This window comes from Giraffa tippelskirchi, chromosome 1, assembly GCF_054371585.1.
Source record: "Giraffa tippelskirchi isolate mGirTip1 chromosome 1, T2T-mGirTip1v1.2.pri, whole genome shotgun sequence".
In the NCBI taxonomy this organism is placed as follows: Eukaryota; Metazoa; Chordata; class Mammalia; order Artiodactyla; family Giraffidae; genus Giraffa; species Giraffa tippelskirchi.
This window is the reverse complement of record NC_137275.1, coordinates 98985525-99011905: the sequence shown is the minus strand read 5'-3', so window position 1 is coordinate 99011905 and position 26381 is coordinate 98985525. Positions and strand designations below refer to the sequence as shown.

At 35.3% G+C, this 26381-nt stretch overlaps 1 protein-coding gene across 1 annotated transcript in view; it reads left to right on the top strand.

Annotated features, from left to right (window-relative positions):
• The first annotated feature begins 789 nt into the window (after positions 1-789).
• The window catches only part of NDST4 (N-deacetylase and N-sulfotransferase 4), a 311607-nt gene continuing 286015 nt past the window's right edge, over positions 790-26381 (top strand). Inside the window, exon 1 of the mRNA XM_081562786.1 lies at positions 790-1178. The gene's annotated coding sequence lies outside the window, so the exon portion shown is untranslated. The remainder of the gene's footprint in view (positions 1179-26381) is intronic.

Here is a 26381-nt window from a genome sequence, read left to right as displayed (position 1 = left end):
TTGGATAAAGAAGTTCAAGAACTTTACATAAATACAATTTGTATTTTATGAGTTAATATGAGTTAGTAGAGAACAAAAAGCAGGTAATCCTCATCCTATATTGCCAAATGGAAAATGAGACAAGGGGACAACTTTTGTCCATGCTGGGAATAGAACTTCTCCATAATAATTCAGTAATTTACCTCAATGAAACCGTTTATACACTAAACACACACACATATGCCTACTCATTTTTTTCTTCTAGCATTTGTTATGATCTAAAACATTATTATTAATTTCAGGAATACATAGGTCACTAGGATTTCAAGTTTCCTCCTGCTCATGGTTGGCTTGTGTTGAGTTCATAACTCATGCTTGACTAGCAAACACTTACCGTAGAAAACCGTGTCATGAACTTTTCTTTTTTCACCCAATAGAATCTTTCGGTACAGTGTCCTAGCTGCAAAGTGGAATTTTACTCTCGAATTTCATAGGAAATAGTCCAACTGTACAATGAAAGATTATGCAAATCCTTCAGGAGCATCTAATCAATCACGCTGGTGTGAGAGGAATGCAGCTGATCTCTGAATTAGCTTCTGTTGGAATGTATTCATGTGTAACATCCCCCTGACTGGATGACATCACAACAGCTCCAGGTCCTTGAAAGTCTTGAGGATGATTAGCTGAAGGAATTGGCTGTTTCTGCCAATCATAAACCGGCTGCCTTTCTAGTTCTGGAGATGTGAGAGAAAGAGGGAGGGAGGGAAAGACCGACTCCAGCTAAAACAAGAAGCAGAGCAGCAGTAGCAAGAGTGGAGCGGAGCAGCTGGTATTCTGGTGATTAAATAGTTCTCATAGCCTTTTTGCTGTACTCGGTCCGCTCCCTGGTGTAATTCTCGTGTCCAAGGAGGAAGCTGCATTTTAACGGTGTGCTGAACAGAGGTTTGAATCATTCCAGCTGGCTGCTTGTTTTGAAAAGGACAATGTGTGTATAAATAAAAAGAGACTCTGCTGGAAGAGTTCAGATACTAGGACTGGAGCTAAAGAGTGCTCTCGGAATATTAAAGCAGATTGTACGAACTGAAAGCTCCTTCTAATTAACCTGGAGCCCGAGGAACCTGAAATATTGGATATCTCATTTTCTAACTCGGGATAAATTCAAGTTAGGAAAAGAAAAAAAAAATGAAATGCTTCTCTAGGTAAGTTATTGCTTAATTTGCTGAAATGGAGGCGTGTGCATTAAATGAATATATGTTGCTAAGCTATGTAAACAAGTTGAACACAATAAAGTTTTATTTGTGAAAGATTTATGTAGAAGATTTATGTAGTTTTATACCAAATGCAGTTTCCCTTTTCAACATATGTACTCTTACCTGTCATTATAAAGTTATATTTGCATTGTAAACGGAAAATACAGTCCTGCCTAAAAAAAGACAGAACTTGAAATATTGTAAACTATTGCCAGAATATTTGCATAATAAAGACCCCACTTGATAACAGTTTTAGCCTTTTCATATTGAAATGCAAATATTCCAAACTCAACAGCTGAACTGTGGAGTTATAAATGTTTCCCTGAGAGGTATTACTGATAACATGGCATTCAAATTACTCAAGATGGGAACTCCTCTCTTTGGGACCTGAGATTTATGACCACGTTCTGTCCTAATGGTCTGCTTTAGAGAAACAGCTGTCACAGACATTTGAAATTGTATGATACAGCCATAAATTGCTTTTAAAGAAATAGATGCTTTTCTACTAGGTCCTATTAGGAAAGAAAAACAAATTCTTAGAACAATACATGTCATATGCCATAAGCACAGATTCCCAGGAGGATAAAAACAGCTTTATGTTATACCTGTAAATACCTCCAAATTCCTCCTGCCCAGAATAAATTGAAATATAAGAGATGTTACTTAAAGTATGACTTTCATTTATCTCCTCCAAAATCTCTGATTAGAGAAAGCTAAATATAAATAGAAACTTAAACTTGTGTTTTCCTTGTTATTTGTCCTCATTTATAAGATGCTGTATTTTTCAGAGTTACTGTCAAGAGTATTTTCAAGTGATACTATATTTTGTTATGATAGGTTGTACTGTGAGTTCTAATATAACTCTAGAAAAGTTCCAATAGTTTATACTTTATTATGTGTTTTTCAAACTCCCCTTTTCTTTCTTTCATAGTGTAGTTTATCAGAATATTTTTCAACTTAAGATCATAAATGTTTTAAAGTAAATTGCATACAGAGTTGTTGATGTGTTGTCTTAATTATTTTAGTTATTCACTTTCTCATCAACTTTATGGTTCAAAACCTGTGAGTTTCTTTACACAAATGGAAATACATGAAGACAAAAGTTGTTGTAATTGCCTGGATCTCTCCAAAACTAGGATGCAGTTTTTTTCCCATAAAGGTTTAAAAAGTCTTTTTTATATCAGAAAAATAATTTAAATTTCTTCTATTAAAATATTCCTGCTAGCTATATCCTGATGCCAAGTAGATGCTGTGTTGGTCATGGCTTTTTCATGAAGCAGATATATGTAGAGAATGTCAAGTCTACTGACTAGAAGAGTCTACGTCTTCAAATGGAATTCATAAAAAATGAGTGATTAATAAGTGAAATGTATTTGCCATGTACATTTATCTCTATGCAAAAATGAGAATCTAACATACTTTAATGCCTGCTGTGATTATTGGTATTATTATAATAAGAAATCTTGTGAATATGTATCATAGCACCTACATTGATAGAAGTCTCATGATAAGCTAATGGAGATTTTTAACTATAACTTGAAACTCACCCTTAGAGGGAAAATATAAATGCAATTTAGAAACTCAGGTGTCATTCTTAAATAGAAAAGATAAAACTTCATAAGTATTTTAATATTTGTTTTCCTTTCCATAAACTTGAAAATGTGTGTAAATTGCATTTTGTTTTCTCCATCTGCAGTTATTATCTAAGTAATGTGTCCATTTAGATGATTTTCCTTAAATACCAAAAAAATAGTAAATGGAGACTATTTATATATAAATACGTAAAATCGTTATTTGGAATTTTTATATTTGATAGCCAAAATAGAAATACATGTTTATATATGTATGCAAATCAAAGGACAGTCTTTTGTATCTGAATATTCAAACTATTGTACCTTTTCTTTTCTCCCCCCTCAAAAAAAAAAAAATCATTCTTAAATAAATGTAGTCTCTTAGTTCGAATCTAAGTGCTAACCTTACTCCTTAAAAATGCTAGATAAATGCTTCTAAGTCAGTAAAATATTTGTACCCAATAAGTCTTATGCTTATATGATTATCTAGCAGATTCTCTTTGAGCAGGAAAGGTTTATTTTAAGAATAAAATCCAAAAATCAAACTTTCTGTGTTTCATATAGTAGCATGTACTCAGGGAGAAGAACAGAGAAACATTTAGCATGTTTTGTTCAAACTAGAAGATTCTAACTGGTGCTGTCTCCCCAAATTTGGAAAGCAGCTGGGGAAACTTATAAAATAAAGCTAGAATATCAGTCCTGGCTGGAAGCCAAGGCAGAGAAGCTGTGCACCCAGAAGGTTAATTCTTTCTGGGCTGAAATTCATTGATAATGTATTATGCTTAAAATCTAACCTGAAGTGTTCCTTTTTTTTCTCTAGTAAAACTGTGGGAGATTTAAAGAACAAATATACTTTCCGAGTAGAGTAAAATTTTCAAATAACAAAGTTGTCTTCTTTATTAAAGGTTGCTCTCAGGAAAAATGTAAACAGTCTAGCTGAAACTCCTATAAAACATAGTTGATACTCAGAAGCAGGAAGAGAAATAAAGATGAGATGCTTTGTCTCACCACTGTCTTGGAGATGACAGAGTGGTCAGAAATACCACATATGGATACATGTCAAAAGAAGTGTGAAGATTTTCAGAAAGTAACTGGCCTAGTAAGATTTACAGTAGAAGTAGACTTACTAAAACTGTGGTGATACACATCTTGTGAAGCTAGACAGCAGAGAGAAAGTTAACTGTCATCCATTATGTATTCCAAACCACTAGGAAAAAGGGAAACCGTGTTGTCTGTTGATTTATTTTAAGTTTATGAAGTGAGAAAAAATGGGTCAGGTGGCAGACATAATGCTGCTGCCTTCAGCCATCAGGGAATAACATTTAGTCAACCTTTTCTTTAACACTTCAGGAAACTTTCAGCTATACTGTTACAGAGTGTCAAATGCACTCTTTTAAAGTTATTTTCAGCAGTCTTCAGAACTTAGAGGTGTCAACTGCAATGTAGAACTTTCATAAATACAGTCTTATTTCCAAGTTTCTTTATCTCAGTTTTCTAAGGAATGCTATCACATTCTAGAGTTGACAAATCTAAAATTTCTTTTGGAATAATATTGAATTGATAACAGATTTCCCTCAATCCAAAATAGTCTGATAATGAAACCCAAACATATCAATGGCTTCTAGTATTTCAAGACAAGTAGATTTTTTTTTTTTTAAAGTGAATAGTAACTTATTCTGCATTCCTACTGGTGAACATGTTTGCTGATATAAATTGATATATTTATTTCATATGTCTTTTTATAATTTGTCTATGTCCATTAATAATCCATATAATTCAGGTCATGACATAGATTATAACAAAATAGCATGTATATAACAAACTAAATATTGGCTTTCAAAGTCACTCATTGAGAAAATTTTCATATTTAGATGACCTTAAAAATATTACCTCAAGAGATATATTTGACACTCTATGAATTCTAAATGATAATCATGATTAATGAATTGGAATTAAGGAAATGAGAAAAAAATCAAAGAGTTAAAAAGCACTGAATGCTTGGGAGCTTAATTTGGTGATAAAGTATCTGAGAAAACAAAACTAATGACTCTATTAAGTTCTAGAACAGAAACTTCTGTGCCAAACTCAATTTTTAGACTTCTTGGAAATAAATGTTTTAAATATTTGTAGCTTTCAGTAAGAAGGCAACTTTTAGTAAGCTAACACACATGTGCAGGCACACAACTAAGAGTTCTTTTCCCCTAGATTAAAGGAATTTCCTCCATTTTGGAGCTTCCACCATCAGATAAACATGAGCTGTGCTCTATTTCAAGCAATTAACCTCCTCATTAAAAGTCTTTAATAGAATTTGTTTTCCACCTTATTCTTACCGAAGTTGAAAGCTGGGCAGGTTCAGTGTATTCAAACAAAAAGTAAATGTAGAAATTCTTCCTTAATCTCTTTTCACTGACCTTGTTCTTTTCCTTCTTTCCCTTTCTTCCTCTCTCTTTCTGCCCCTTTCTCCCCGTCCTTTCCTTCCTCCCACCATTGTTCCTTTTCTCCCCTTACCTCTTTCTCATCCTTCCTTCCTTCCTCCCTCCCTCTCTCCATTCCTTCTTTTCCTTTCTTCTCTTCCCCATTTCCTCCTTTCTTTTGTCTTTGTTTTTCCACTTCAGCTTAAATGCTCTCTTGCAAACTTGAGGAGCACACCACTCATGTTTAGTACAACAACTATTGTTTATCTAATGGCCGAGTCTGAACACAAGAATGGGTAGAAAAATGCACAGAAAAGGGGGGTAAAGATCATTAAATCATAAAAGGTGAGATAGGATGGGAAATTCATGTCAGAGAAGTAGTTATGTCAACTTTAAACTATTGACTATCCTCCTACCTATGAATTTTCATTTAGTTGGCTAAGTTCTTTAAGTAGAGTCCTTTGCTCCTTTTCTATATACTTCCCTTTCATTGTTAGTGGAATTTGTTTTTTTATGCAGCAAATGCAGATTAGTGGCAAACATAAAATAATAATAAATGTAAATAATCCTTATACTGGTATTTTAAACTCCCATAAATCATTTTTATACTTAATAGTTTAAGCATAGTAGCATTCATATTCAGCCTAAAGGCTGACTGCCATACTAATGGAAGAAAAAGAGAGAAGAGAAAGCTATTTTGCACATTAAGATGCTTTGGCTTGACTCCATTCCTGAATCAGAAATTCAATTGTAGACTGCTGTTCCACAGAATTTGTCATATTTCATCAGACATCTCAAAAGAGTTCTTCTTGATGTACTGAATAGTCTTTCACGCCTACACAAAAATAATTTAAACCTCAGATATAAATATAGCAACACTAAAGATTAATACAAGAAAGGAAACAGATGCAGAGATGCATATGCTCCTGTGAACGCATATAAAAGTCTCAATTCTATTCATTACTCTAAAGTGTAAATGGATAATTAGAATAAGAATTAAATTTCATTTGTTTCACAACCAATCTTTCACTAATAGTTATGTCAATGCACTTGAGATTTCACATATGTAAAATCAAACGGAGGCAATCATTTAAAAATTACACTTATTAATCCATTTCAAGTATAATGGCTCCTATATCTGTTTGTGACGCCACTTTTCTTGGAATAGGGCACTTTTTGAATAAACACAAAAAAGATGCTCAAATCAGTCAAAGTTGAACTCAACTTAGTATTTAGATTATTCTGTTTCTCCATCTAGACATATTTTTCACTTTAAACAGAAAAAAATAGCATATCATTTTTATTCAGTAATGTTCATAGTGATAATGATAATAAATATTCTTTCTTACTCTCAATATGTGCCAAATATCATTCAAGATACTAGGGTGAACAAAACAACTCTTAGGAGGCTTGTATTCTGGTGGGAAAAAAGCAGGCATTAAACAAATAAGATGCTATGGGCTATTAAGTATATAAAGATGAATAAATCAAGGTGGTGGTTTAAAGAGTATAAGTGACAGCTACAGAGCTGGTCAGGAAATATCTTTCTGATGAACTGATGCTCAGAAAGCCTATTGAAAAGTTACATGCCAAACTGAGAATATTACTCCATCTTGTAGAAAAATGCAACAAGGAGTAGCAACTTCTTATAAAATGCAAGCTGCCAAGCTGAATTTTAACTCTACCTGATGATTATTATCCTTGGTTCTGTGAAATTGTCTGGTAAAGCTTAGGACACAGCACACTATTTAGTGTTATTTTCTCCGGAAAATAGAAAGACCAATCAATTTTAGAAAATGTAATTCTCAACTTTGCTTCTCCTCTTTACACTTACAAAGAATTTAAAAGTTGTGTGTGAGTAAAAGATCTCAAATTATTGTATTTTTTCCTATAGACTGAAAGTGAGTACTATTATTGAAATGTTAGCAGCAGAAGAACTGACCCCCTATCTTATTCTCACAAATTGGTGGGTGTAAGAATCAATATTCCTAATCATTACTCACTTGACTGGAACAATGGACTTAACATAATGAAATTACAGAAGGGTAAATGTAATTACTGAATTTTTTAAAACATTTCAACAGTTACAAATGTACTTCAAACAAGAACCCAAAGTATAATAAGGCTAATACAATGCTAATGCAAACTTAAAATGAATTAACAGAATCACAGTATCAAGAGCAAGGAAACAGTGACCTTGGTTAGCACAGGTCTGACATCATTTAGCCTATTCGCAAATCTCTGGTTCCTGATGCCTCATATGAGGAACAGTTGTCTCTGAGCTTCCTTTTCCCCAGGGTAGACCATTGACTCTACATCACTCTCACAGTTAGATCACAATACCTCTGTCTTGTGGTATAATTACTGTGTGTTTATCAGTGCCCGTCCTGTAACCAATAAATTTAATGGCAGGAATACTAAGAGAGTGTTTGACCTGTAGGAGATACCAAGGGTTTGATAAAAGTAAAAGGTGAGGTGGCATCTGGGAAGCATGGCTTGTGAACAATAGTTGAAGAAACAATGATATTTAAGGGGAAAAGGACTATGGAGAAACACTACAGTTACCTTTATATATCACAGGGTAGTTTCCTTAATGGAAAGGGGATTTGCTTTATATTATGTGACACCAGCAGAAAAATATTGGGAGGTGGTTCTGTGCAATGTCAGAAGAAACTGTACATTCTGGAAATCAGTGAGATTGCAGTCAATCAAAGCAATCAATGAAGGTTGGAGCAGCACTTTTCCAGAAGTCTTTCATGAAAGGAATGTCTGCTGTGAGTAGGAGACAAATGGTAGCTACCGAGGTGTCTTGTGTTTTACATTGTGTAACTATAAGGAATGTGGATAAAGGCTTTCATGAACACTCTACCCACCTAAAACTCCGCTCTAGCATTTGGTTAGAAGACTGGTCAACAGCATTCAAGTAAATAATGATTGCTTACAAATTATATAGAAGAAATATATGTATTAATCCGAAATACGCCCTAGAGCATAAGACCAAATTTTTGTAAAAAGTTCATTTTATAAAGTGTGTAAGTCCTCAAAGAAAACAACATGATAAATTTCTTAATTAAGCAAAGAATTGAGTTTTAAAAATTTAAATGTATTGGTTTTACTTCTCTGTTGAGCCAGTCCAAGAAAGAAAATATCTAAAGATTAGATGCATGAGTAAGAAAGATATTTCTGGCTTCTATGAACTTCTACATGATAAGGAATATAGAGATTATTTGACTTGATTGTGAAGTATAAGACTTTCTAGAAAAGAGCTGCAGTCATATAAGCAAATATGAATTGATTTAAAGATGAGATGGCATCATAGCACAGTAGAAGCCAGGAGGTAATGTTAAATTCCACCAAAGCTAAATTAGAATCTTGTAATATAACCTTGAAAAAGCAAATTAACCCTTCAAACAGCAGTAATAATTATACTTCATAGAATTTCTGGGAAAGTTAAACATGACAATATACATAAAGTTCCTAATACAATGTTGGAAACAAGAGAGGTGTTAAATTAATAGTTACATGCATCAATACTCTGACTTTGGCCTGCAATATAACATTCTGTACTGATTTAAAGAAACTCCTGAGTGATGAGTATTGACTGATTCCAATCCTCTTCACTTGGAGGTAATGAGCTAAATCACATTTTACACTGTCTCTACTGTAATTTTATCACATATTTGAAGATTAATAACATTAAATCTGTCTTTCACTAACTAACATTTTAATCTGACTCATCACATTAATTCACATTCAAATATCTTAAGGAAACCAGACCATAAGCAGAAGAAAAACTGTCAGTAAAAGATGCCAAATAGTTTATCTTAATTTTCTGGCATGATGGAGTAAGGAAAAACATGGGGTTGGAAGAACACAAGAAGGCAAAGGTTCAGAAACTTAAACTGGATAGGACTAAAACAAATACAAATGTTACTTCATTTGCAATTTTCTCTAGTAAAACACTAAAAAATATTTCATGTGGTGACCATATTGACAAATTTTCTAGAATTATCACAAAAGTTATTTATAAATGGTTTTAAACGATTCTAGGCACCGAACCAAAATAATTTACTTTGGAAGGTTATTTGGCAAAAAAAAAATACTGGGAGATTATAAAATGTAAGACATTTTATTCATCATCAGAATGTATTTGGGGGGAAAGGACTGGGCAAATGAAACTTGTTTTGCATGTGGAAACCATGTAAACAGGTGAAAATTATGCTATTATGTAATTTTACCCAGTTGTTTCCTTGTTATTTATTGAATAGTTTAACCAACTGCAAAGCAGGCTTTGAGGTGGGCAGAATGTTTGTTATCAACACCCCTGGAGTTCCACAATGAGAAACACGAGAGCGCTTGGTAACTACCATCGTGTTCCTACTCATGGCAGAAATTCTTTCCACAGCATCCTTTGAATAGTAGACTGAGCTACTCTATATGACTAATGTTGACCCCGACTGAGAATAAAAAGATATAAATTATATTTTAACTTTTACCACAAATGTGTTAGTATCTTAAATTGTCCTTATGGTTTTCACGTTTAAAACAAGACCATTTCACTCCTCCTATTCTTTTCTCCCAAGATATTTTGAAGATCAACAAAATGTTTGACATTTTATAATCTCCCAGTATTTTTTTTAACCAAATAGGTTTCCTAAGTGAATTATCTTGGAACAGTGTCTATCATCCTTTTAAAGCATTCATAAGTATCATTTGTAATAATTCTAGATTCTATTCACCAAGTATTAAAATAGGAGCATCTCAAAAACAGTTGCCTCTGACAAGTAGCAAAATACTTGACATCATTCCAAAGCTCTTCTCATGAGTTGTTTTTTTTTTTAATTATTATTATTTTTTGATTTGTTTTGCCATACATTGACATGAATCCACCATGGGTGTACATGTTTTCCCCTTCCAGAACACCCCTTCCACCTCCCTCCCCATCCCATCACTCCAGGTCATCCCGGTGCACCATGCTTTTTTCTAAACTTTGAGAACTGTGTATCCTGGATCGGTTTAGGGTGGGAGCATGAAATTTTATATGGGGTATATTTATATGTGACCAGTCATGTTGTTTCTGCTGAGGGCCAACCTGATGTTTCATCCTGCAGTATCTAAAAGTTAAAATTACATAAGCTATAAGGCAACTAAATAAAAAATAGGCACAAATCACTAGTGGAACTGAATGAAGCATGTCTTCCTTTGGCAAAGGAGTATCCAGTTGTTTCATTTCGTGTAAGATTAAGAATGCTCTGAAGTAAGAGAACTAAGTAAAAGGTAGATACAGTAACTATAAAATACACGAAATCCACAGCTAGGAAATAATTTATCAAAAAAACTCATTTTCATTTCCATAAAGTTCTTTGTAAGTCCTGTTTGTGGCACTGAAATTCTACTTCTTGGTATTTAGATATGGATGAAGAACTGTGGTGATGGAGGAGGAGATAGAGAATCCATCAGAAAACGTGGGTTCATGTGAGCTGTGTGACATTGGACAGCTCTCTTCACTTTTCTGTGCACTAAATTCTCCATTCATTCATTCCTTGAGTTTTTTTTTAGTAATGATTTTGATAATTGAAATGTATAGTTGTTTGTATACAGAATAGAGAATGTCTATTGGAAGAGTGTATTTGTCATTACAAGCAGCTTAAAGTCAGTAGGAGGGAAATTTACAGAGATAATATCCTGATAGCGTGATAATACAATGAAAACCAAAACCTACTAGAACTTCCTATAAACTAATAATAGACTTTAGTTATATTGCCCCAAAACAATAAATTTTCTCCAGACATTTATGTATTGAGCCTCAGATAAGAAAGTCAGTGGTAGGCAAATGACCGTTGAAGTGAATTTTAAGCGATAGGAACCTTTTGTTACCTCTGCTGTAGTCAAATTCTGCTGCTAATGATATAGCAATACCTCAATTCAAAAGAAGAATAATTAAAATATTAAAATTGTAGCTTCTAAGAGACTCTGGATTTTAATGTAACTTGTGAACATAAGTATAATACTACCACTAACACATTAAAGTCACAAATAACAAGCCACTTGATGTAAAAGTTTAATTAATTTGCAGTTTAATAAATTTCATAGTGAGTTACTGAAATTAAACTTTGACATTAAATACTACGCAATTTTTTCTCTCTCCTATGTTCATTCATAGATCAGAAAGTACACTTCTATGATATAACTTCATCCATTCATCTTTATATCTTATAGTTCCTTTGCCTGAAAGAATATGAGAACTAAGTGAGCATTTTATGTTTCATGCTTCCATGATTGTCTTCTGAGACAGTTAACAAGGATGCAGATCAATACTAAATATAATATCGGTATTTAAAGAATGATTATTGAGCTAACCCAGGGCAGTTATCAGTTGATGGCAATCATTTTACCACTGCTGGCTGTAAGTTGAAAGAAAGTGAAAGTGAAGTCGCTCAGTCGTGTCCTACTCTTTGCAACTCCATGGACTGTAGCCCACCAGGCTCCTGATATTTAGTCAAATAAGTTTTAGTTAATGTATAAGGAAAAGCAAATAAAATTAATACTATATTGAAATTACAAAGGCAAAATTGGTCATGTCATTCTCCTGCCTGGCCCTGGATCTTATTTTTCGCCTCTGTTTCAAATCTTTCTGCTCCTCTAAAAATCCAAATCCGCTTATTCTTCAATGATTAGAACAATTTACTTCCCTCTCCAAGTCCTCTTCTAATAACTTCAATTCCCCGAACTCTCTCCTTTATCTGAAATCTCATAGCATACCCTCAAGAGTTCTCACTTGGCAACAAATTTTGTATTCCTATTAATTCTTTCACTTTTCTTTTTATTTGCAGCTATTCTCAACTTGTTCATAACCTACTTCCATCTTAACTCTTAATTTAATCTTCTACTTTATGCTACTAGACATTTTGCTCAGGTCACCAAAGTGAAGGTCAATTTTCAATTGTATTCTTGACTCACATATATTATTCAGTTCGATCAGACACATTTGTGTCCCATTGATTGTAACTTTCATGGTTTTATTCATCTAACCATAGTTCAAGCAATCTCAAAAATTTTAATGATATACATCTATCATTTTATTGTACACACTATTCCTTAGCTCTTTCACTCAATATCATGGCTTTTTCTACCCATTCCAGCACAGACCTTAAATTCTGTCATGATAGATTCAGCAGGTGGAGATTCCTTTTGAATATCTCACAGACATTTCTAAAAGAATGTATTGCAGTCCACTTATTTTCCCTTGCTACATCTTCTCTGCTTCCATATATTTTTTTTTTTTACTTTTCCTATTATTATACTTACATTTTATTGCAACTGCTTTCTTACTCAAATGTGTCGTGGAATAGATTTCCATTGCTTTTGAAAAGAAGTAGTGTTAATCAGATGAATAATATAGCTGGTACTTGGTAAACATTGAGTCAACATGGAATGAATGAATATGCAAACCTGAAGTGTTTTATTTTTTTCCCTCTACCACCAAGTCTTGACGTTTCTATTTCTCATGTGAAAGAATAAAAACAATTCATATGAGAATATTCACAACACTACCCCTGCAAAAAACGGTGTAAAACATTCACCCTTCTCATGTTCCCCCAAAGAGAAGGCTAACTTGCTTTCTGAGTGTGAGGTTAATTGGTTAATATAATAGGCTCTTAAAGAAAACAGGTAAGAGAAGGAAAGAAAATAATAGTGAATCAGATGGCAGAATGGGAATTTTGTCATTTGAAGATTTTCAGAGTATCTTTGGAGTACAGTTCAGTTCAGTTCAGTCACTCAGTCGTGTCCAACTCTCCGCGACCCCATGAACTGCAGCACACCAGGCCTCTCTGTCCATCACCAACTCCCGGAGTCTACCCAAACCCATGTCCATCGAGTCAGCGATGCCATCCAACCATCTCATCCTCTGTCGTCCCCTTCTCCTCCTGCCCCCAATCCTATCCAGCATTAGGGTATTTTCCAATGAGTCAACTCTTCACATGAGGTGGCCAAAGTATTGGAGTTTCAGCTTCAACATCAGTCCTTCCAATGAACACCCAGGATTGATCTCCTTTAGGATGGATTGATTGGATCTCCTTGCAGCCCAAGGGACTCTCAAGAGTCTTCTCCAACACTACAGTTCAAAAGCATCAATTCTGTGGCACTCAGCTTTCTTCACTGTCCAACTCTCACATCCATACATGACCACTGGGAAGACATTTTAGAGGTATCATTTCATTTTATGAATTGCAATTTTTTGATGCTGTTTAGAAAATGTCAGTGAAGTACATGATTTCTTTCAGATAGTTACTGTGACTCTCGTACTGTGCTTCTCAAATTCATCTGACTGTGGCACCCACATGGAGCTACAAATTTATAGGAGTTAGAAAATGATATATAAATGTTGTGAAACTGCTCACACTTTTTTAAAAAAAATAGACCTTTTAGAGCAGCAAAGGTAATCAGAAATCAGTATTCTGTTCCATTGATCTCATACACCTTCTCCTTCAACATAGTTGTTGTTGTTAGTCGCTCAGTCGGGTCTGACTCTTTGTGACCCTATAGACTGTAGCCTGCCAGGCTCCTCTTTCCATGGGATTCTCCAGGCAAGAACACTGGAGTGGGTTTCCATTTTCTTCTCCAGTCCTTCAACATGCACACATAGATAAACTCAGCCCCCCTCACTACCAATATTCCTTACAACTGATGAACCTACATTGACACATTATTGTCATCTATGTCCGTAGTTTACATTAAGGTTCATTCTTGGTGTTGCTCATTCTCTGCAGTTTGACAAATGTATAATACAGACGTATCAGTGCCTAAAGATCCAGGTGTTCCACCTATTCATTTGTCCTTGCTTCTTTCCCAAACTGGCAACCATTTGTCTTTCTAGTGTCTTAACAGTCTTGCCTTTTCCAGAATGTCAGATGGTTGGAATCATGCCATGTGTAGCTTTTCCTGATTGGTTTCTTTCACTTAGTAATATGCATGTAAGATTTATCAATATATTTTTGTTGTTTAACACCTCAGTTCTTTTTAACACGGAATGAATGCTTAGTCTCTCAGTCGTGCCTAACTCTTTGTGAACCTTTGGACTGTAGTGGACTGTAGCCCGCCAGCCTCCTCTGTCCATGGGATTTCCCAGGCAAGAATACTGGAGTGGGTTGCTGTGCCCTCCTCCAGGAGATCTTCCAGATCCAGGGATCAAACCCGCATCTCCTGTGGCTCCTGCATTGCAGGCAGATTCTTTACCGCTGAACCACTGGGGAAGCCCATATTTTGGATAACAGTCCTTTATCAGATACTCCTGTTGTAAATATTTTCTCCCAGTCTGTAGCTTGTCTTTTCAATCTCTTGAGAGGAAGCTTTTTTCTTTCTTTTAATGAAATCCAACTTACTAATTCTTTCTTTTATGGATCAAGCCTTTGGTGTTGTACCTAAAAAGTCCTCAGCCAAACCAAAGTCATCTAAATTTTCTCCTATGTTATCTTCCAGGAATTGCATAGTTTCTTTTTTTTTTTTTTAATTTGCAATTAGGTTTCTGATTCACTTTGCATTAATTTTAGGGAAGGGTGTAATATCTGAGTATTTATTATATTTTTTTAACATGTGAATGTCCACTTGTTCCAATATCGTGTATTGAAAAAACTATCCTTTCTCCATTGAATTGCCTTTACTCTTTGTCAATGACTAGTGGACTATCTTTGTGTGGGTTTATTTCTTGGCTCTTTATTCTGTTCCATTGATCTATGTATCTATTATTTTTCCAATACCACACTCTCTTGATTACTGCATCTGTATAGTAATTCTTAATGTTTGTTAGTGTCAGTCCTGAGACTTTGTTCTGCTTTGGTGTTGTGTTGGCAGTTCTGAGTCTTGCTTTCCATATAAACTTTGCTTGCTATTTTTAAAAATACCTATTTCCTTTTTTTTTTTTTTTTTAGTACTTGGTCTTTGTCTCTTTGTTTCCAAAAGGAGAGATGAAATAGAGTAGCTGTTAGGAGCATGAGCTTGCCAAGTTAAGATTCCAGCTTTGCCACTTTCTAGTCACATGGCTAGGGAGCACACTGCTTAAATCAAGCTTTTCTCCTTTGTAAAATAGAGTTGTGATGTCTGCCTTCTAGACTTATTGCAAAGATTGAATGAAATATTATAAATAAGGTATATCACATGGTGTCTGGCATAGAGTAAGTCCTTCTTTAGCCATGATGTGCTTCCATATAGGGTTGAGTCTAGTTCTCCACCTTCTCCTCTGTTTTGTTGTTTTAAAGTTCTCCTTTGGCATCACAACCCAACTGTTTTAAGTATTTAACTGTTGCTTCATGATTTTTTATTCTTTTTCATTATAGCTCGTTACTAGATATAGAGTATAATTCCCTGTGCTATACAGTAGATCCTTGTTTTGCTATTTCCATTTTCCAATGTCTTCATCTGAACTATTGTAATCAATTTTTAATTGATCTCTCCTTTCATGGCTTCAGTCTGTCTTCCTACTCCCTCAAAAATTTTTTAAAAAAACATTTTCCATGTCAGTCTTGAAATTAAAGTTTTTCAATAACTGTCCAATTTTCAAGGCAATTGTAAATCTGTAACATTTTGAATATGATCTTTTTTATCTTCTAGTACCTGCCTACCACAGGACTGGAACAGGTCAGTTTTAATTCCAATCCCAAAGAAAGGCAATGCCAAAGAATGCTCAAACTACCACACAATTGCCCTCATCTCATTCGCTAGTAAAGTAATGTTCCATCCTAAAGGAGATCAGTCCTGGGTGTTCATTGGAAGGACTGATGTTGAAGCTGAAGCTCCAATACTTTGGCCACCTGATGTGAAGAGCTGACTCATTGGAAAAGACCCTGATGCTGGGAAAGATTGAGGGCAGGAGGAGAAGAGGATGACAGAGGATGAGATGGTTGGATGGCATCACCGACTCAATAGACACGGGCTGGGGTGGACTCTGGGAGTTGGTGATGGACAGGGAGGCCTGGCGTGCTGCGGTTCATGGGGTCGCAGAGTTGGACAGGACTTAGCGACTGAACTGAACTGAACTGAACCTACCTATCTTATCAATTGATAGACTAGAGAACATATGCAGAGAACATAAAGAAGGCCAGTGGGGTTGTTGAGAGTTCAGAGAAAGAGAAGTGGTAGAAAGTTAGAGCTGTAGAGACCACTATGAAATTTACTATGGGAGTTGAGCAGAAGAGGGGCCTAATGTGATGTAAATGTAAAATGATTCCTTTGGCCAAAAAAAAACTGATGTGGGGAAAAGGCAGAGGCAGAAATCAATTAGAGGTAATGCTCATATGGATTAGAGTGACAGTGAAGAAGATTTTTAAGATTGTTCAGATTCTAGCTATATTTTACAGGTAGAGCCAATAGATGGAAAATCTAGTGAGTCTGATGGGAAAAAAGTCAACTAAGCCCAAAGTGTGTGCTTGTGTGCATACGTGTGTGTGTGTGTGTGTGTGTGTGTGTCCCTAAGCAAATAAAATAATGCATCTATCATTTACATATCTAGGGAAACAGTGAGAGGAATCAATTTGAGGTTTAGAAAAGTATCAGGCAATCAGGTTTGGTCTTTTCAAAGAATTTTTATCAGAGTATAGTTAATTTAAAATGTTCTGTTAGTTTCTCATGTACAGCAAAGTCAAACAGTTATATGTATACATGTATCTACTCGATTTCAGATTCTTTTCCTGTATAGGTCATTGCAGAGTATTGAGAAGATTTCCTTATGCAATATAGTCAGTCAGTCAGTTCAGTCATTCAGTCATGTCCGACTCTTTGCGACCCCATGGACTGCAGCACGCCAGGCCTCCCTGTCCATCATCAACATCCGGAGTTTACTCAAACTAATGTTCATTGAGTTGGTGTTGCCATCCAACCATCTCTTCTTCTGTTGTCCCCTTCTCATCCCACCTTTAATCTTTCCCAGCATCAGGATCTTTTCAAATGAGTCAGTTCTTCGCATCAGGTGGCCAAAGTATTGAAGTTTCAACTTCAGCATCAGTCCTTCCAATGAATAGTCAGGACTGATTTCCTTTAGGTTGGACTAGTTTGACCTCCTTGCAGCCCAAAGGACTCTCAAGAGTCTTCTCCAACACCACAGTTCAAAAGTGTCCATTCTTCCACGCTCAGCTTGATTTATAGTCCAACTCTACATCCGTACATGACCACTGGAAAAACCATAGCTTTGACTAGATGGACCTTTGTTGGCAAAGTAATGTGTCTGCTTTTAAACAAGCTGTTTAGGTTGATCATAACTTTTCTTCCAAGGAGCAAGTGTCTTTTAATTTTATGGCTTTAGTCACCATCTGCAGTGATTTTGGAGTCCAAAAACATAAAGTCTGTCACTGTTTCCACTGTTTCCCCATCTAGTCACCGCGACGTGATAGGAACAGATGCCATGATCTTAGTTTACTGAATATTGAGCTTTAAGCCAACTTTTTCACTCTCCTCTTTCACTTTCATCAAGAGGCTCTTTAGTTCTTCTTCACTTTCTGCCATAAGGGTGGTGTCATCTGCATATCTGAGGCTACTGATATTTCTCCCGGCAGTCTTGATTCCAGCTTGTGCTTCTTCCAGCCCAGCTTTTCTCATGGTGTACTCTGCACATAAGTTAAATAAGCAGGGTGACAATATACAGCCTTGACATACTCCTTTTCCTATTTGGAACCAGTCTGTTTTTCCACGTCCAGTTCTAACTGTTCGTTCTTGACCTGCTTACAGATTTCTCAAGAGGCAGGTCAGGTGGTCTGTATTCCCTTCTCTTGAAGAATTTTCCACAGTTTGTTGTGATCCACACAGTCAAAGGCTTTGGCATAGTCAATAAAACAGTTCAGTTCAGTTCAGTTCAGTCACTCAGTTGTGTCCAAGTCTTTGCGACCCCATGAATCACAGCACACCAGGCCTCCCTGTCCATCACCAACTCCCAGAGTTTAGCCAAACTCATGTCCATTGAATTGGTGATTCCATCCAGCCATCTCATCCTCTGTCATCCCCTTCTCCTCCTGCCCTCAATCCTTCCCAGCATCAGGGTCTTTTCCAATGAGTCAAATCTTCACATGAGGTGGCCAAAGTAGCGTAGTTTCAGCTTCCACATCAGTCCTTCCAATGAACACCCAGGACTGATCTCCTTTAGGATGGACTGGTTGAATCTCCTTGCAGTCCAAGGGACTCTCAAGAGTCTTCTCCAACACCACAGTTCAAAAGCATCAGTTCTTTGGCGCTCAGCTTTCTTCAGCAGAAGTAGATGTTTCTCTGTAACTCTGTTGCTTTTTCGATGGTGCAATGGAGGTTTGCAATTTGATCTCTGGTTCTTCTGCCTTTTCTAAATCCAGCTTGAATATCTGTAAGTTCACTGTTTATGTACTGTTGAAGCCTGGCTTGGAGCATTTTGAGCATTACTTTACTACCGTGTGAGATGAGTGCAATTGTGCAGTAGTTTGAGCATTCTTTGGCATTGCCTGTCTTTGAGATTGGAATGAAGACAGGCCTTTTCCCGTCCTGTGGCCACTGCTGAGTTTTCCAAATTTGCTGGCATATTGAGTACAGCACTTTCACAGCATCATCTTTTAGGATTTGAACTAGCTCAACTGGAATTCCATCTCCTCCACTACTTTTGTTCGTAGTGATGCTTCCTAAGGCCCACTTGACTTCACACTTTAGGATGTCTGGCTCTTGGTGAGTGATCATACCATTGTGATTATCTGGGTCGTGAAGATCTTTTTTGTATAGTTCTGTGTATTTTTGCCACTTTTTCTTAATATTGAAAGATTGTTGCTGAATCACGGAAGATTTTCGGATTCTTGGCCTCCGAAGGAGAAGGATTCAATCCAGGGCCAGAGATGAGGCTTGATCACTCAGAGCTTTTGTGTAATAAAGTTTTATTAAAGTATAAAAGAGATGGAGAAAGCTTCTGACATAGACATCAGAGGGGAGCAGAAAGAGTGCCCCTCCTTTCCACAGTAATAGCAAGCCCATCCCTTTTCACCTAGGTCCCTCTGGGCATTTTTCTCAGGCTGTTTAAGAACGGTTCTGACAGCCATTACTTTTTTCTCTGCCTTTCTTTCTTTTCCTCATATTCCCTACCATAATAGACTGTTTGAGCCAGTTGCAACAAATTATCTAAAGATGGATTTGGTCCATACACCTGTTTTAAAAGCTTACGGCAAATATCTGGAGCCAATTGAGTGAGAAATCTATCTTTTAAGATCACTCTTCCTTCTTTACTTTCAGGATCAATCTCAGTGAATCTGAGAAGGGCTTCTCTCAGATCTAGGAATTTACCAGGAGCTTCCTTCTCCTCCTGTTCTATATTTGCCAATTTGGCATAGTTTAAAGTCTTAGCATGCGCTTGCCTGAGTCCTTCAAGAATACATCTGACAAAATGACTCTGAATATCTTCTGCTTCTCTTAGGTCCATACCATTTCTGTCCTTTATTGTGCTCATGTTTGCATGAAATGTTCCCTTGTTATCTCTAATTTTCTTGAAGCAATCTCTAGTCTTTCCCATTTTACTGTTTTCCTCCATTTCTTTGCATTGATCATTGAGGAAGTCTTTCTTATCTCTCCTTACTATTCTTTGGAACTCTGCATTCAAATGGGTATATCTTTCCTTTTCTCCTTTGCCTTTTGCTTCTCTTCTTTTTTCAGCTATTTGTAAGGCCACTTCAGACAACCATTTTGCCTTTTTGCATTTCTTTTTCTTGGGGATGGTCTTGATCCCTACCTCCTGTGCAATGTCACGAACCCCCGTCCATAGTTCTTTAGGCACTCTCTCTATCAGATCTAATCCCTTAAATCTATTTGTCACTTCCACTGTATAATTGTAAAGGGTTTGATTTAGGTCATACCTGAATGGTCTTTTGGTTTTCCCTACATTCTATATAGTAGGTCCTTACATTTTGGTCTTATACTAGTTTGAGATGTAAATTAGATTTCTAAGTAGAAATACCAAGTGATTGAACACACAAATAGAAGCAAGCAAAAGATTTAGCTAGAGATAAAGATTTTCATCAGCTTCTAGATAGTGTTTAAAACCATAAAACAGTGTGAGATCACCAAGGAAATGAATCTAAATAGAAATGAGATGAGGTTCAAGGACTAAGCTCTAGGGAACTCCACATTTCAAGGAGAGATGAGAAGGAACTAGAAAATGTGACAAAGAACTTATAGAAAACAAAAAACGTATGATTTCCTAAAAGTTGGGTAAAGATGGTTTGTGTGGATGAGGGGCTAGTCAGTAATTAGTGTATTAGTTTGCTTGTTTGTGGTTGTTCAGTCGCTAAGTCATGCCCAACTCTTGCGATCCCATGGACTGTAATCCACCAGCCTCCTCTGTCCATGGGAATTGCCAGGCAAGAATACTGGAGTGGATGACCATTTCCTCCTCCAAGGATCTTGCCAACCCAGGGATGAAATTTCCGTCTTCTGCATTTCAGGTGGATTCCTTACCGCTAAACCACCAGGGAAGCCCCATATTAGTTTGTTAGGGCTACCATAATAAGGACTTCCCTGGTGGTTCAGCTGTAAAGAATCTGCCTGCAACAATGGAGATGCTAGAGATGCGCGTTCCATCCCCGGGTTGGGAAGATCCCCTGGAGGAGGCCATGGCAATCCACTCCAGTATTTTTGCCTGGAGAATCCCATGGACAGAGGAGCCTGGCGGACTACAGTCCGTAGGGTAGCAAAGAGTCGGACATGACTGACAGTGACTGAGCATGCACACCATAATAAAGTTTCACAAAATGAGTAGCTTAAGCGTTAGAACTTTATTGTTTCACAGTTCTAGAGGTTGGAAGTTTGAGATCAAGGTGTCAGCAGAGCTGTGCATCTGCTGAAGGCCCTAGGGAAGGAGATGTTTCAGTTCTCTCTCCTGGCTTCAGGCAGTTCCTGACTTGTAGCAGCATAATTTCAGTGTCCACATGACATTCTCCACTTGCCTGTGTCTGGGTTGTGTTGATTGCTGATGGCTCATTTTCAGTTGCTAAGTCCTATTGGACTCTTTGCAACTCCATGGACCACAGCCACCAGGCTCCTTTGTCCATAGGATTTCCCAGGCAAGAATATTGGAGTGGGTGACCAATTCCTTCTCCAGGGCATCTTCCCCACTTATGGATTGAACTCACATCTCCTGCATTGGCAGGCAGATGTTTCACCACTGTGCCACCTAGGAAGCCCTGTTTTGTGTTGAATTTCTCCTTTTTATAATTTCTCCTTTTATCAGTCAGATGGGTTTAGGGGTCTGCCTTAGTACAGTATGACTTCATTGTAACTGATTATATTTGTAATAATCTTATTTCCAAATAAGTTCACATTTTGAGGTAGTAGGGGCCAAGACTTTGACATACCAATGTGGAGGGAGACGTAAATCAACCTATAAGAGCAAATCTTAACTTTGTCATAGCATTTCATTCTTTTTTATAGATAGCTAGTTTGATTTATAAATACTTTGTTTAGAATCTTTACACTTTATATTCATGAGTTATATTTCCTGTAATTTCCTTTTTTATCTTAACCCTTCACCAATTACTGCTGTCTAGCAAAAGAGTCAGACACGACTTGGCAACTAACCAATAACAGCAGGTTATGTTAGCCTAATACAAGGAGGTTGACAGGTATTATTCTTTTTTTTTTTCATTTATTTGACAAAATATTGTGTACAATTTGAATTATTTATTCCTTAAAACTTTGATTGGATCTTATGGTGAACGAATCAGTGACTGGAGTGTTCTTTGTGGGAATATTTTTGACTATTCAAATTGCTGCATTTTGCTGTATTCATTCAAAGCTTCTTTAAGTCACTTTCATAAAGCTTCATTTTCTCAAAAGTTCACTTACTTAAATTCTTTTAAAAGTATTTTTATAAAGTCTTAAATAATGTTCTCATATCTTTTCAATGTCTGAAGGAAAAGTTACTTTCTCTTTCTCTTCCCTGTAATTTATATGTGATTTATTTTCTTTTAATCTTAATGTTTGTGAATTTGTCAGCCTTTTGAAAAAAATCAGGTTTTAGATATTTTTACTGTATTTTATGGAGAAGGGAATGGCAACCCACTCCAGTATTCTTGCCTGGAGAATCCCACGGACAGAGGAGCCTGGCAGGACTACAGTCCACGGGGTCACAAAGAGTCAGACACGACTGAGTGACTAACACACACGTTGTATTTTTATCTGATTTTTTTCAGCCCATTTTGTTATGTTTTTTTTCTACCATCTTTGTTATTATTTTATTATTTTCTAGCTTCTCGAGAAGACTATTTGCTCATACTTTTTATGAGTTCCTGCTTCTAAGATTCCAAATTTGTCTATTATGATAGCTTAATACACAAATTTTCATATGTGTTATTTTGGATATAATTTGTAACATAATGTATATATTCATTTTTTTCTTTTCTTTAAGTTATTTAGAATTATGCTTCTTAGATTTCTAATATATGAGAATTTTCTAGTTGTTTGTTATTAGTTTCTAGATTAATTACATCATGTGTATAGTACATTTCTATATGGTGTTTAGTTCTTTGAAATTTATTGAGACTTTCTTTAGAACTCAGTGTAATTAATTTTTGTAAATATCTGTAAGTTCAATATTCATTCTACAGCTGTTGACTATGATAGTTTAAGTATGTCTTTTAGATAAAATTTAATTGTGTTTATAATTATTCTTTAACCTTACTAATCTTCTGTCTGATTTTTCAATGAGTTCTTGGCATATGTCATAAATTCAGTTTCTATAATTGGAAATTGTAAATGATAGCTTGTAGTTCTGCTTATTTCTACTTTATATATTTGAGATCATGATATTAGATGCACATAAATTTAAATGTAAGACTTCTAGTGAACTGAACTTTTTACTGTTTTAAAGTGATCTCTGTATCTCTAGTAACCCTTTTGCCTTATATCTAAATTTCTGATATTTATATAGCTTTATTAGTTTTCTTTTAATTAAAATATTTCTGATACTTCTTTTTTCAGATGTTTACTTTCACACATTCTTTTCTGTGTCACTTTTAAACAACATATACTTGGATTTGTGAGCTTTTCCAAGTCAGTCTGCCAGTCTTGTTTTTAAAAAATAATTTAGTTTATTTATATTTAATGTGATTACCAGGGCTTCGCTGGTGGCTCAGTGGTAAAAGAATCTGCCTGCAATACAAGAAATGCAGGAGATGAGGGTTTGATCCCTGGGCCAGGGAAGATCCCCTGAAGGAAGGCATGGCAAGTAACTCCAGTAAGTTTGCCTGGAGAATCCCATGGACAGAGGAATAGTCAGACACGACGGAGCATGCAATTTGATTACTAACATGAACAGACCTAAATATTTTTTGTTTTGCGTTAGTCATACCCACCCAAGTTTCTTTTTTCCTGCTTATCTTTTTAATTAAATATTTTTTCTAGCACTTATTTATTTCTCCTCTACTAGTCTTGGAGATATACATTCTGTATTGATTTCACTAGAAATCAAAATATGCATACTTAACAATGTTTTAAGTCAATTAATATCATGACCTTAATACAGGGTTCTTAGAACATTTTTACTCCATTTACTCCCTTCTGACTTCTATCATACTGTTCTTATTTATTTCAATTGTCTCTGATTTTATTTTCAGTCCCATGAAAATTTATTATCATTTCATATTTTAAGGTCATTTAGTTTAATTTACATTTTATCAATTATTTTATCTTCATTCTGTTCAACAAATTGAACTCTTCTTATGCTTAAAAAATTCATGATCATAGAAGTTTCAACTTCTTTATATTAGGTATCAGATAATTATTTCCCAGGCTCTCTCACAGCCAAGGCAGGGACATGCCAACTAAAATGTCTAGAACAGATTCCCTATAGGTTAGGGTGTCTTCATCTATATCCATGATCCAGAGACATCAATAACAGCAGTTCATTAGAGAACTGCCCAGATCTTAATCTTGACAGTGATGTGGCTGATTATGCAACATTTGGTCTATGGCTACTTTTCCAAAATGGACTTTTATGATTTGCATTGTGCATGCATGTGTATGTGTGGCCTTGATTATGACTTGAGCTGAATGATGTGACTAAATCTAATTAAGAACTATATTTTAATTGCATTTTCAATCATCTTGATGTTTGCATTCCAATTATAGTTTATAAGTTATGTTACCATCTGATTCAGTACTTATTTATGATATATTCTGTGATACTGAACATCATTTCTTAGTCTCTATACTTTAACAAATTTTTAATGACTAACTTATGGAAATAACTTTGGGAAAGTCTCAAAACATGAACAGAAATAAATGTTATGTTTGTACATATTACTCAGGATGATTAATTTCATTGCTTGGACACCCTCCTAATGATTCATTGTCTTTCAAATCAACAGCAACTATATACAAAAAGGTATCTTTTACAGATTGTGAGGTAAATGATAAATTATGATGAAAACACATAATATTATAATTCTAAGATATAATTAGGAGCAGTAGAAGTTGGTTTCTAGAAATCTTTGCAGATAAATCATGATTCCATTTTAAACAGAAATTGTGAACACAATTTTAAATTATTTTGAATAAATTCTTATGTTTTATATTTCCACATAGAACTGTAAAGTAAATTGGGAGATGACCTAAATCATTATATTCACATTTCTCTTTTGTTTTTAAGCTTTGATTGCCATTTATCTTATGTTATTTACTTATTCCTAAGATTATTAAAAGGGGGTAATCATTTAAAGCAGATTCAAATCTTCAGAAATCGTGGTTTTGGGGGCCAATGAAATTATGACACAAACAGGATTGCATAGTAGAGGAATGTAAAACTGAATGGTAACTCTATTTCACACAAAAAAGTATAACATTCTACCCATTTAAGAAATAAAATTTGTATATCAAAAGAAAGTGTTAGTTGGAAACAAGATATGGCAAAGTTTGTTTTATACATCTTTGAATTACAGACATTAAAATTTTGTTCCCTTAAGTAAAAGATTTAGATGTTAAAAGTTTGCAAAACTTAGTAAGATGTTAGTAACAGGTGATATTTCATTTATCTTTATCTTGGGTACAACAGCATAAAATATATTTAATGAAAAAACAGAAATAAGAATTTGGAAATGGAATCATATAAGCAGTATAATATTGGTTGTTTTTATTTCAAGTATGAATTAACTAAATGTATTTGGCATAGAAATGTGGCACAATTGGTATTTTATTCTTAAGAATCACTGATGTTTCTCTGATATCAACACCAGAATGCTTGTCCTGAAAGCAAAGTTACCTGTGCACTCTGTACTCAGCTACTTAGCATTTCAGCTGTCACCAGAGAGGAAGTGCTGTGGTCTATTTTTATAATAAAAGCAAGAACACATCGCCCTCTAGTGTTGAAAATGCTAGGAGAGTCAAGTTTATAAATAAGAAATAATGCATTTTAAAAAATAAATGTCTTATTTTTCTCAAGTAAATGTAATATACCAATATTTAGGTTAACATCTTGAATCCTAGGAAAACAGATGGCAAACGTAACTGATTAACTGATTTGTATGGCCTGTGTTATAAAAAAAAGTTAACTAGATTGAGAATAAATTCTTTTTAATATTTTACTTTTTAAATTATATTACATTTTATTTTAGTTGTAAACTTTATGAAAGATGAATTATAATGCTTTATCTCCTAGTATTTATAGTAACTTTACTTGTATTATAAAAATTACTTGTAAGTATTCTTTTAATTGTTAAAAATGTAATGAACACACGGAAATAGATAAACAGCTAAGTTTCTTTAGTTTTTCAAGGACAAAACTGAAGCTCAGACTTTTTCTCCCACCTCACAAGTTTCTGGAGAAGATAGCATTTGAGTTATTCCTTGGGGTAGAGAAGTTAATATATGCAAAATGTGAAAAAGTTGTTGATTTAGCATGATTGTTTCACGCATGTGACAAAGACGCTTTGTTTGACCAAACTCTAAGCAGGCTTCTGAACCTTCTCCCAGCTTTGCATTTTCTTGCAAAATCTAGTTTTAGCAAGAATCCTGATAACTCAATCTGACCAGAATCCCACCCTGGATATTTGATCACCCTCAATGTCCAATCAGGTTCCTCATCCTCCACCATCCCCCAGACAAAGTCTGATAACCCTAGCCTGTCTTCAACAAGAATCCTTTTAGGTAGTTTTAGCTGAAACCTCCCTTACGTATAATGTTTCCTT